Genomic DNA, 12114 nt, shown 5'->3' with positions numbered 1-12114 from the left:
TCGTCCAATATAGTACTTGCGTTTAGCAGAAAATGTATACTCATACTAAACACTAATCCATATGTAAACAGGCCCTAAGGCAAGTGTACACGCTCGTAGGGGCCTTAGTAGATAAAAATAAGTCATTAATTATCCCAAAATTGAGTTAATTAGAATCCCGGTTTCATTGAGAAAGTTACTTAATTTAAGCTCAGGAATGCACACTTGAAATTAACGGACTTGAAAAAAAACACAGAGTGTAATATTACTATTCATTTGACTGTACTTATTTATACACTATGTTAGTTTATATATCGACCAGTAACTATGTATTTTATGATAGATTCCAGCATAGAACGATGCACCGTTGTTTATATTGCTTTTGTAAATAGTGCACAATATCGTCTAATAATAGAAGTGTTTGTTTTGCTCGATGTTGAGATACTGCAAACTTGGGACTTACATTTATTCGATATCATCTAAATTTATACATTTGCAATAACGTGTCGTATTCCATAATTCATTTTTGAAAGGGGAAGAAAGAGACACCGTTGACAAATGCAAGTCGGACTCGCCCACCGAGGATTCCGTACAGATTTGTAGGTACATCTATTTTTTTTGTTTAAATTAGAAATGTATATTTTTCAGATTTTTCCCTGTATATGTAGTATAAGACGATATTACTTGCCAAATTTCATAGTTCTATGTCAACAGAAAGTACCTTATAAATTTTGATTGCCTTGAGAGTATCGAAATATACGTTTTTGCGGCATAAACGGCCGTATCTTTTTTTACGTCAACTTAGAAATTTGAGTGTTTAAGCTTCAAGGAACTTTAACGTGAGTATATGGTTGTAATTTCAACACATTACCCCCACGCGTTCCGCGCGGTTCCCATTTTTTCGTATGTATTAATGTTGACAAGCTGCTAATAATCGTTTGTCCCTTTCCATCATGGAAAGGGACAAACAAATTATTAGCGGCTTTCAACTTTAGTAGACGTTTATGAATAAGGGGGTTAATCTTTAGCTTGTAATTGATAGATGTTTTTTTATAAGTATATTTTATTTTCTACCATATTATGATAATCATAAGACAAAACTTGGTAGCTCTCAGTAACCGTGGCACGTACGCCTGATCCACCGAAGCTTTTGTTACTTAACATCTCTCGTTTGCAAATAAGAAGTTGGTAAACATGGTAGGTAATATTGCTAAAGTGTTCTGATGATTCTGCAAGCGTACGTAGGCACGTTTTAACCCCACAAGGCTCATGGTCCTGGTATACTTAGTTCGATGAAATAGGGAATATTACGCAAAACTCTGCATAAGGGGCGCCACTACTACAATCCATCACAATCTGAGGGTCTACCACGAAACAAGAAAATCGAAATTTTGTTATCTCTATAACTCTTGCATATTCGAGCGATGAAGAGGTAGATAACAAAATTTCGATATTTCGCGTTTCCCGATAGGCCCTTTGTAAACAAACCGCCTTGATACGTCAATGTCATATTTTATTATCTGTGAAAACTTGTCAAAAAACAGTTTAAGGTACAGTATGTATAAGTTTCTCTATGGTTTAGGAAAGGTGCTAGTGCTGCACTCTGGCGGCAGAACATTGCAGTAATACTCCCTATTGAAATCCTTATAAGCTTTTACTTAACTTGCCTCATAAATTCTGTCACAAAAGTTTTTACTGATAAAATGTAATACAAAGCTTTTAATAAAAAAACAGTTTGCCATGATTTGAAAGCTTGTATTATACTGATCAAAACGTAATAGAATTAGTTCAATTTAGATGGCGTCTTTATTTACTTCTTGTTTAGTTTGGAATTGTCGTTAGACGTGATTACGCGGCTGGACTGTGAAAAATTATACTTTACAAAAGGGAGTTAATATCAGTGTCACATTAATAAAATAGGTACAATTGTTTATTTGTAAGAACATAATACTGTATTACAGCGTTATTTTATCACCAGCGCATTTAGTTCTCCGACAAGTCTGTACTTCAGCTATTACCGTTCAAACTTAGGGTACTATTGTATGTTGTAAAGGTTACATGTGTATGGTACTCCAAAACAGTGCGTGCTTGAAATGGACTGTGCGCCATTTACTGTCCATTCTCTTGGTTCAATGAAACGATTTAGTTTCGTTTCTAACCCACCCAAGTTTTGTTTTCTAACATCAAATTTATCAGGTGATGTCTTTTTTTTATGAAAAATTTAAAAACTCGCATCTTGGCTAAGCAGTAGTGGCTTCTACATGAATAGCCAACGTGCAACAAGGTTTTATACGTCCATTCATAGTTGCAGGGGCCGCCACCCTCGACCCAGTGACCTAGGCGCGCCGATCAATGGAGGGTGCGCCATTCACGGCTCGTGGCTCAATGAAACGGTTTAAGTTCGGTTCTGGGCTATAACCGCGCCTTTCTCTGTCACTCTAATTACGCCTTTATTGGAGTAAAAGAGAAGGATCTCCGCTTTTCGAACTTCAATGTTCGCGATAGATCCCCTGACCGCAGGCGTTTATTGTGCGTTTTTTTAATTCAAAACTTTTTCATACTAAAAGCCTAAATCAAAATTGCATATGCCAGGAAAGGTGTTATAGGGTGCTCACTCCACACATCAGTTATGGTACCAAAATGCTTATTATTTTCGCAGTCGACATCTAGCATCGAGTAGCGGAACTCTCAGTACTGCTACTCGACAATAGATATCGCGGCAAACAAAAAATCTAATACTCAACGAATTTCCGCTAATATTATAACCAGAGTAACCGGAACTCTATTTTCAACTCCTACGCCTTACCCTGGTTATAATATTAGCGGAAAATCGTCATCCCGATACTTCGCGCGTAGTGAATTTGCTTTTGTGTTAGGTCGTTTGCGGCAATACAGAAAAAAACTTTATCGTTTAAAGTAGAAAACCAAGAATTTAAGTGTGTGTTTAGACTGATCTACATGGAAAATTTAGAGGCTTGAAAATAACAAGAAAATATTTGTTTATAAGTAAACAGCCATCTTTAAGGTGATTTTTTCTGCTATAAAAAATAACCAATCGTGTAACGGCAACTACAGAAAGGAAGTCGATGCCATGAATAACCAGTTTATCAAACAATACTTTAATGAGTTTTGTAATTAATCAAGACATATTATGTATATGTGTGTATATATATTTATGTAATGTATGTATGTGTCTTTATGTATTTAATTAATGTATGTGTATGAGGACTCTAATTCTTTCAATAACAATTTCTTTTAGTTTTAAACGCACCGCCTACAATCTTTTCTGCTTTGCCCTAAGGTTGACCGGTAGAGAATGCCTCATGGCATTAAGTTCGCCTTTTGTACATTAAGTTTTTCTTTTGTGCAATATAGTTTTAAATAAATAAATAAGATACCTAACGCCAAAAGGTATAATGCGTCATCTTAAAAGCAAGGTCCATCGCGGATCGAAAGAGACGTCACAGAGAGTGAGAGGCCTTCGTTCCCGGGGTTGGCCAGGTCTTGCATACTAACACGGTCTCTGGGATTCTCGGCTGTCCATAACTTACAAATTTTACTATTTTTATACATTGGCAGCGGTGGGCGGAGATACTCCAACTCACGATGCCACTCTAGGAACTAATAATAAATAAATACAAATTGACTAAGTCCCACAGTAAGCTCAATAAGGCTTGTGTTGAGGGTACTTAGCCAACGATATATATAATATATAAATATTTATAAATACTTAAATACATAGAAAACACCCATGACTCAGGAACAAATATCCATGCTCATCACACGAATAAATGCCCTTACCAGGATTCCGGACCTCGGAACCCGGGACCATCAGCTTCATAGGCAAGGTCACTACCCACTAGGCCAAACCGGTCGTCAAAAACTAATATACCAAGACTTGACGTAGGCTTTATTAAACGTACCTAATACTAAAATAAGTTCTTCTGTGCCTCTTTTCGTGGAGTTACAGGCGTACATAGGCTACGGAGACTGCTTACTTAATATAATGACTGCCATAATTATATGGTTTTATATCCACAAGAGGCTTTAACGAGTACCTATAATAAAACGAATAAGTATAAATATCACGAAGATCGTTTTTACCACTTCTACACCCTGTTTTTTTCTTCGTTAATTTCAAGGGTGCATTCCTGAGCTTAAATTAAGTAACTTTCTCAAAGACACCGGTATTCTAATTAACTCCATTTCGGAGATAATTAATAATTTATTTTTATCTTATAAGGCCCTTACGAGCGTATATACACTTGCTTTAGGGCCTGTTTACATATTGATTAGTGTTTAGTACGAGTGTATACATTTGCTACTAAACTAAGTTCTATCTCGGACGACCGATGTTCGAAATTACATTGATATGTCACAGTTTTCAATTGTTTGGTTGAATTTAATGTAATGCTCGTGTTACAACAACGCCATATGCAACATTTAATTTCTTTTTATAAAAATACAAAAAAAAACATTTTTTAATTAGCTATGCTATTTACTTTCCTTGAATGTACTTACCCATACCCCGGAGTTAACGGAATTCAATAAAAACACGGTGTTTAAGTCACTGCACGGAACGTTTTGTTTGTCATACCCAAAATTCACACTTTCGATCCACACAATGAAAAAAAAAGAATTACTCAAATCGGACCACAGGTGGCGAAGTAATCGGTGAACATACATTAAAAAAAATGCCACAACCGAATACAGAACCTCCTCCTTCTATGAAATTGAAGTCGGTTAAAAAAGCCCGTATCGTCACGGTGTACGTAATGCGCCGGAAACTCAATTTTTCATACAATAGTACATTGTGCAACGAGTTAAGTGAAATTTTGTAAGCGAGGGTGGTAATTAAAGACCCCAGTTTGCAATATTCTTACCCCCGAGTTACACACAATGTTTTTCATCACACTTGCGAAGAAAAAACTAAATTTTAAGCGGAATTATTCTTAAATACGGTGACATACCTCACATATCAAAAATTCGTCCGCCATATTGTCATTTGTTGACAGGTTAGGCATCGAAGGCACAGCCCTTTCGGCATTCAGCCACGATTGAAAATTATGTAAAAACATTTTAAACGGCTATTAAATTAATCAAATTAAATATTTTTAAACATAAACAAACATATTAAATTAATTTTAGTATAATATTAATATATCATAGTATTTTCAAAGTAAAACTCTTCTACGCTACTTCGTTTGTAAAAATTTGCGACATAATAATTTAAAAAAGTTATAACTCCCTAGGGAGTTATAGCTTTTTTTTTTTTCACAATCCATAAATCCCGCGGGAACAAGGCCTTTGTCCTTCAGTACACCTGCATGAAATAAGATCTTTTTCGAGCAAGTGTGATGAAAACTAATGTTTTCCTTTTTGTGCACAGGCAACCTATACATATTTTTATTACTTTGTACAATATAATTAAAACTTAATTTGTTAAGGTTTTACTTACGTCGTTTTAAAAGTAAACTCAGGTACGCAGAGTTCTATCGGATATTCTGTGACGTCACGCTGGCATTTGGGCCATGTCAGTTGTCACGGAGCACATCACGCTCATGCAGCAAAACTCAACTCTAGCTCAAGTAGTAAAGGTCTGTTTTTACGTGAGAGCCGATATACACAAGCAGGATGTGCTGGCGGTGTATTCCCATTGCGTAGTGAGCGTAGGCGAGTCTATCGCTCGGAGGAATCATGGCAGGCTACGGTACTGTCGTCCCGATTCGAAGAATGATTAAGACACGTTTAAGATCTTGGAAAGATCTTTAAAAGATCGATAACTTAACGACATGTCAAAATTGACGTTTATATCGATTCCGCTGTGATCCCAATAAGATCTATCTACGATATTTCTAACGTCAAAGTGACATTGGTTGCCCGAATTGAGCTGCTTCTGTCAATTATACGACTTACAACGATATGTCAATGAGAACTTATCTAAACCAGGGGCGGTATTATGGTTCCATTTTGATCACTTGTCACTGTGCCCGTCACTTTCGCGCTTACATACTTGTTAGAACGTGACAGCTATGGTGACAAATGATAAAGAGCCGACCATCTTAGCCCTACAGAACTTATCGTTCTCGTATCTTATTTTTCGAATCAAGCCGTAAGTCGCAGGCATATTAGGCTGCGCTTCCGTCCGAGATGTGCGTGGAATGTTTTTGTTATTTTGTTAAGAACCGTCTCTGGTGGAACTACGTTTGAATGTATTTTTGGGTCTGTATTAGCCATAATATCAATGGAGGGGACAGAAATCTACATTCGCGTGTCGTTTTTAATTGGCTGGTGTACCTATAGGTACCATCGGTGTCTCCCTCGCGTAAGCGTTGCGAACGCGGCCTGCGCACAGATGCGGTGACCCGGTCAGACCCCATTCTAGCTCGGTTCCATTGATATTTTGCAGCGGATTCATTCATGAAATTCGCTCAATACGACGTTACGACATTGTTTCATTCGCTGTAGGTGTACGACAGATTGAAATAGTTGCAATTCGGAAATGCCAAAAATCGGATGAAAAATGCTAAAATATGTTTAAAAATTCGGTCAAGATCCTTATCATTTGCAGACAAGAGGTTAAATAGGGACATCAAATAGAGTAAACTACCCAATGCCATTAGCCATTCAAAGAAAATTTGAAAAAGAGGTGGAGAGTCAAAGAAAATTTTGTAGCCACAGTAAATGTACTGCCGTCTTACGACACATGATTAAAACTTTTAGAACGCAATTTGACTTTGATCCTTATTATTTCACTGATATGTGTTAAATTTGTTAAATATCAAAAAGTGGCGTATATACATCGCTCAAATCTGAGAATGGACTCAGTTGGTATTTTGCTCTCAAAACCTGACAAGATTTTGACCCTGAGATTAGTGTCGGTACAAGCAACTTACATACGTCAATAATGTGCGTACATCTATATACGAGTAATGTTAATGCTACGCAATATTTCGTCCTTTTATTCATGTAAATTGTTAATTGCGTTCCAAATATTTTTTCTTGCTTCTTTGACATATTTTGGCATTTCTGTGTGTTCTGAATTCTTTTATTCAACGTATGTTGTCAACGTGTCTCCTGGCCAGTGAAATAAATCACTGAAAATCCGCAACATGGCGAAGGCCAAATAAAATCTATTCATTGTACCTATAGTCGCTATCAGATATATCGCCGGTCGGGGTGCTAAAAAATATCAGAGCACCCATTATAACGCCTTGATAATAGAGGCGTATTCAGATTCAGACATTTGTGAGTACCTTGGCCGCTCCGATATATCTGATGGCGACCGTACCAAACATTGCTATCGACAGAACTACCTTTTGCCTGAAAACAGCGTTTAGCCAAGAAATCCCCGGGCTCGAAGGCTCGGCAACGAAACATTCAAGGTGATACTCTAGAGTAAGACATTTTCTGCCAAAAGGTACTTTATCCATCCATAAGGGCGATTTCTAACTGCGTTTCCATAGTATTATCGCCTTACCGACAAAACGGCGCGAATATTATATATCAAGGTAACTCCCGGGGCTCCGGAGGCTCGCCGGGGCTTCCAAGGCTGACCTATTTGCAGTGCCCTAATTTCCTATGACGTCATCCCCTCATTCACCCTCGCTGCAATCGATGCGACCGGGTCGTGAATGAATTATAGGCTGGCTATTTTTAGAACGGCCATGTAAAAAAAGAAATATTGTGATGTTGCAAATCCAACGCTATATTTGGCATTTTTACAAGCTTTCATTTAACTTACCCTGTATGTTTGTTGGTTTGTTAGTTAGTGTGGGTCAAATTTTGAAAGCTAAATTTGACCTATTTCCCGGTCATTATTACTTACTCCGATTGAGCAGAAAATTTGTGTACGACGTAAGTCTCGTAACAATGCAATATTAGGTACCATCTAGCTGATCTGTTGATGGACACAGGAGGTGGCCATAGGAATTCTGTGATAAAACAACGCAACCTAATTGTGTTTTTAGAATTGTCTCGATGAGTATTAGTTGCCTGTGGTAAGAACAGTACAGTTAGCGACAAAAGCTTGTACCAAAAATGGATTTTTTTCCAAAAACTTCTTTCAGTATATTAACAGGCAATTCAGTGATGTAATTTGGAAGTTTATTATCTCATATATGTCCATTGGGTCGTTTTAGACCAACTGGATAAAACACAATCCTACACAAATTAAAAATAGTAGGAGAGAGAGCCATTAACGTCAAGTTTAGATCAAAAACTAATTCTGGGTATATATGGATTAAACAATCTTAGTCAATTACTCATGAATGATTGTTTTATTTTATGGAGCCGAGTAAAGGGCACTGCGAGCTTATGCTTATTTCTAGTACCGATGTATTAATATTATGTACGTATTAGAGATGCAACGAATAGCCATCGGCCGAATAGCCGAATCTTCTGCTGCCGAATAATCGGCAAGAAGTTTTACCTAAAATGAAGTAAATTCGAACGCGCGCGTGCATGCGCTGTGCAAGTTGCAACTTATTTCTCGCTGTAGGCAGTCTTTGATAGAAATTGCGCTTATTCTGCACGACATTGCGGTGCGTTAGATTTCGTTGTGTGTGTAAAAAAAATTGTATTATTTTTCTCATCTTTTTGTATTACTATCTATGAATATAAAGGTAGTCTGACTTGTAGTTTGTTACTTTTTATATCCCTCGTTTTACCGTTATCTACGTGTTAACGTACTATTCGGTATTCGACCGAATACTATGCCACTATTCGGTATTCGGCCGAATAGTGAAATTGTGGCCGAATACCGAATAATGGCCGAATATTCGTTGCATCTCTAGTACGTATGTCACAGTTTTCTTTAAATTGGCAATGTTTTTTGTAACTACAAAATATTTTCGTAAATATATTATATTAATATATTATTTATATGTATTGTGTTGTATTATTTGTACTGTTTCTGTATTGAGGTGTGCAATAAAGTATATTTGCATTGTATTGTATTGTATATTGACAGTGCACTAAACAGTGCAGTGCAGTGTGCAGTGCAGGGAAGTATATATCACGTGATCGTCCATTATCATTCCATTCTCCGTGATTTTTAGTATGTTATTAACACAATGAAAACCTAGGTGTACAGGTTTTCCTTTTTTTTTTCAAAATTTACAAAACAATTTTTTTTTTTCTATTAAAAAAAAGCGAGACCTATAAACCTAGAATATATTATGCTAAAGCGATCGACACCAAAATCAAAGTGATTTGTTAAGATTTAGTTAGTGGAAAACGTTTTCTCCCGAAACGGAATTTCATAGATTAAATACCGTTATTTCGCTGATCGCGAAGCAATTCTTCCCTCTTAAGATAACGTACAAACTTCTGCTCGAAGCAGGCGCCACCCGAGCAAGTGAAATACTCGTACAGTCGTCATCAGATATATCGGAGCGGCCAAGACGCTCACAAATATCTGAACACGCCTCTATTGTCAAGGCGTTACTGCGTGTTCAGATATTTGTGAACACCTTGGCCGCTCGGATATGTCAGATGGCGACTGTACCACTGTCTTAAGCTTCTAGTTGACCTCACTTGACCTGCAGCGCCCCATTTCTTTATGACGTCATACCATTCACCCCTGCGCCTCAATCGATGCCCTGGTTCGTGAATGGAAGCTATCTTTCACCCGATGGAAATAAATTTGGCGACCTAATTTGAAACAGGCAACACTGAATTTTAGAATGGGAAGAGAAATTATATTTATAAAGAAAAGAGGAATAATTTATGAAAATATTACTCTTATATATTTTGAGATACCATATACAGATTGTTTTTTTTTTATGTGGCACTGAGGGCACGAGACAATATTTTCGGAAATAATCGCTGCGAAAGAAAAAAAAATGTGGCCCCCTCTAACTTTTGAACCATAGGTCCAAAAAATATTTTTAAAAAAATCTTGAAACAAAAGCTTTTCTTACTTTCAATGAAAACTATAGCGAACATGATCGATCCAGCCGTTTTTTTAATTATTGCAAAAAATCTTCTCTCAGAAAAAGACAACGATGTTCAAAGCGCTGGCAAGGTACTCCTTCATGCTTATAATGTACATTAGGTTTAAGATTCTTTATTTCTCACTAAGAATTTGACAATTCACTTACATGAGAACTTAAAGCTACACAAATACATTTATTTTGCATGAAATTAGCGAAAGAACTAAAAATATAGAGGGTATTTAAACATACAGTAAAATAAAATCTGCCGATACACTTAAACAAAACAAGGTGATTAGTGGTGCATGGATGGTAAATGGTAAACACTCCGTCTGTTCAGATATACACAAAACATTTTGTAATTATTAGTAAGCTAAGGCCAATTAGCCGATTTTTGTTCTTTTGCATATGACAATATGACATATATTTCTGTTTATAAGACATACTTCATGTCATCCACGATCACGGTGGAAGCAGGCTGGCGTGTTTTCAGCTGGTCGCGTTCAGCGGCCAGCCTGCGCCACTCTGGACGCTGTGCTGCCAAACCTTCCCACTGAGAGAGTTCGATGTTCTATCATTTCTTTCTGAACATCTTTGTATCGGAGGAGTTGTCCGCCAAGTGTCCGCTTACCCGCCTCTAGTTCAGAATAATAGATACCCTTCGCCACACTTTCCTATGTCATACGCGTGGGTCACCCACAGACCACGAACACGTGAACACGATCTATAATGTGGCTTGCAGCGCCATATTTCTATGACGTCATACCATTCACCCTTGCGGCTCAATCGATGCGCCCCGAACTGGGCCGTGTTGCCAACGCCTGCATAGCGCAAGCGTATCGTGTTTGCTCGAACCACGGGGCCTAGCCAAAATGTATCGGGATAACATATGCTACGAAAAGTCAGGAGACTATTTACATACATAATTTAAATTTCACTTGACGTTAATATCAACGATTATTTCTATAACCAGATACCAAAAAATGACACACAGCTTACATACTCCAAATTCAAAACTGTTAAGCATAAACTCATTTAGCGACTATAAAATAAGCGATTATATCATCGATTAGAGTTGTTTGGCAATGATAACGTTCTGCATTAGCAATCTAGTGCATCAAATTTCTATAAGTTACTCTGTTATTATTTAATGCATGTTAGTTATAAGATATTTTGAAGAGATGTGTCCCGCCGGGTTTCTTGCCGGTCCCATATTGGGATACCCTCCTAAAATTTAGGAGGGATTTAAATCTTCTCGGGTCAGAGGCGTAGGGTTAGAGCCCGCGTAGCTTTATTTAACATTCATAAGCGCATGTCGTCACAAAACTAACAGCGATTAACTTTCCCTAACTACTCACGTTTTGGGTACACTATTTTCTGAAAACTCACGTATACTGGTTTTCTTCACACTGTTGCGCTGGCGATCGGAACGCCACCCCTGAATCGTGAATGAACCACATCTTCAACGGGCTATTTTTAGCCGTCTCAATTCGGCATCACGGTCGGAGCCGGTTTTGGCGGATGTCGCGACAATTAAGGCATGAATTAAAAGACAATTCGACGCTGCCAACGAACCTGCAATGAGCTTTTTCCTGGTCACGAGGTTTAGTGTTTGTTTAGAGCTAAGTCGGTTATTTTTTGTTTAATCACCACATGACAGGTCTTAAACTGATCAGATTTTAGTTTGCCTTTCTACTTGGTTACATTATTTAGGTTAGGGTGTTCCTTATCTAACGATTTTTAGAAATTAATAACGCATACCCCCTAATTCAGTTTATTTATATGTCGTCTATATACATGTCTGTGAAACAACTTTATCAGTATAAAAGGCGCGAAATTCAATTTTACTTTACGGCGATAACGCTTCGCACGTAATTTTTTTGAATTTGCCATTTTTGCTACTGACGAAATTGGCTTGACAGACTATAAATATACGCAACTGTGGTCACTGCTATGATCAACATTTACAATAGCTGTAACTCTAAAATTACAAAAAAAAATCCTGGTCTCCATACAATTGTCTAATAGAAGTGTCTGTTAAGGGGTCCACTGATTAACAGTCCGCCGGACGGCATCGGCCTGACAGTTGTTCGGAACTGTCAACTTTTTGTTCTGACTGACAGGCCGATACCGTCCGGCGGACTGTTAATCAGTGGGCCCCTCTAGAAATGTTAAATAGCGTCACGTACCCGACACTTTT

General features: G+C 37.6%; 1 protein-coding gene across 1 annotated transcript in view; it reads left to right on the top strand.

The window, feature by feature from the left end:
- Positions 1 to 12114, top strand: part of LOC133517353 (eukaryotic translation initiation factor 5B) — a 64239-nt gene that overhangs the window by 46672 nt on the left and 5453 nt on the right. The window lies entirely within an intron of this gene.

This window comes from Cydia pomonella, chromosome 4 (genome assembly GCF_033807575.1).
Source record: "Cydia pomonella isolate Wapato2018A chromosome 4, ilCydPomo1, whole genome shotgun sequence".
In the NCBI taxonomy this organism is placed as follows: domain Eukaryota; kingdom Metazoa; phylum Arthropoda; class Insecta; order Lepidoptera; family Tortricidae; genus Cydia; species Cydia pomonella.
This window is presented reverse-complemented; position numbering and strand designations above follow the sequence as displayed.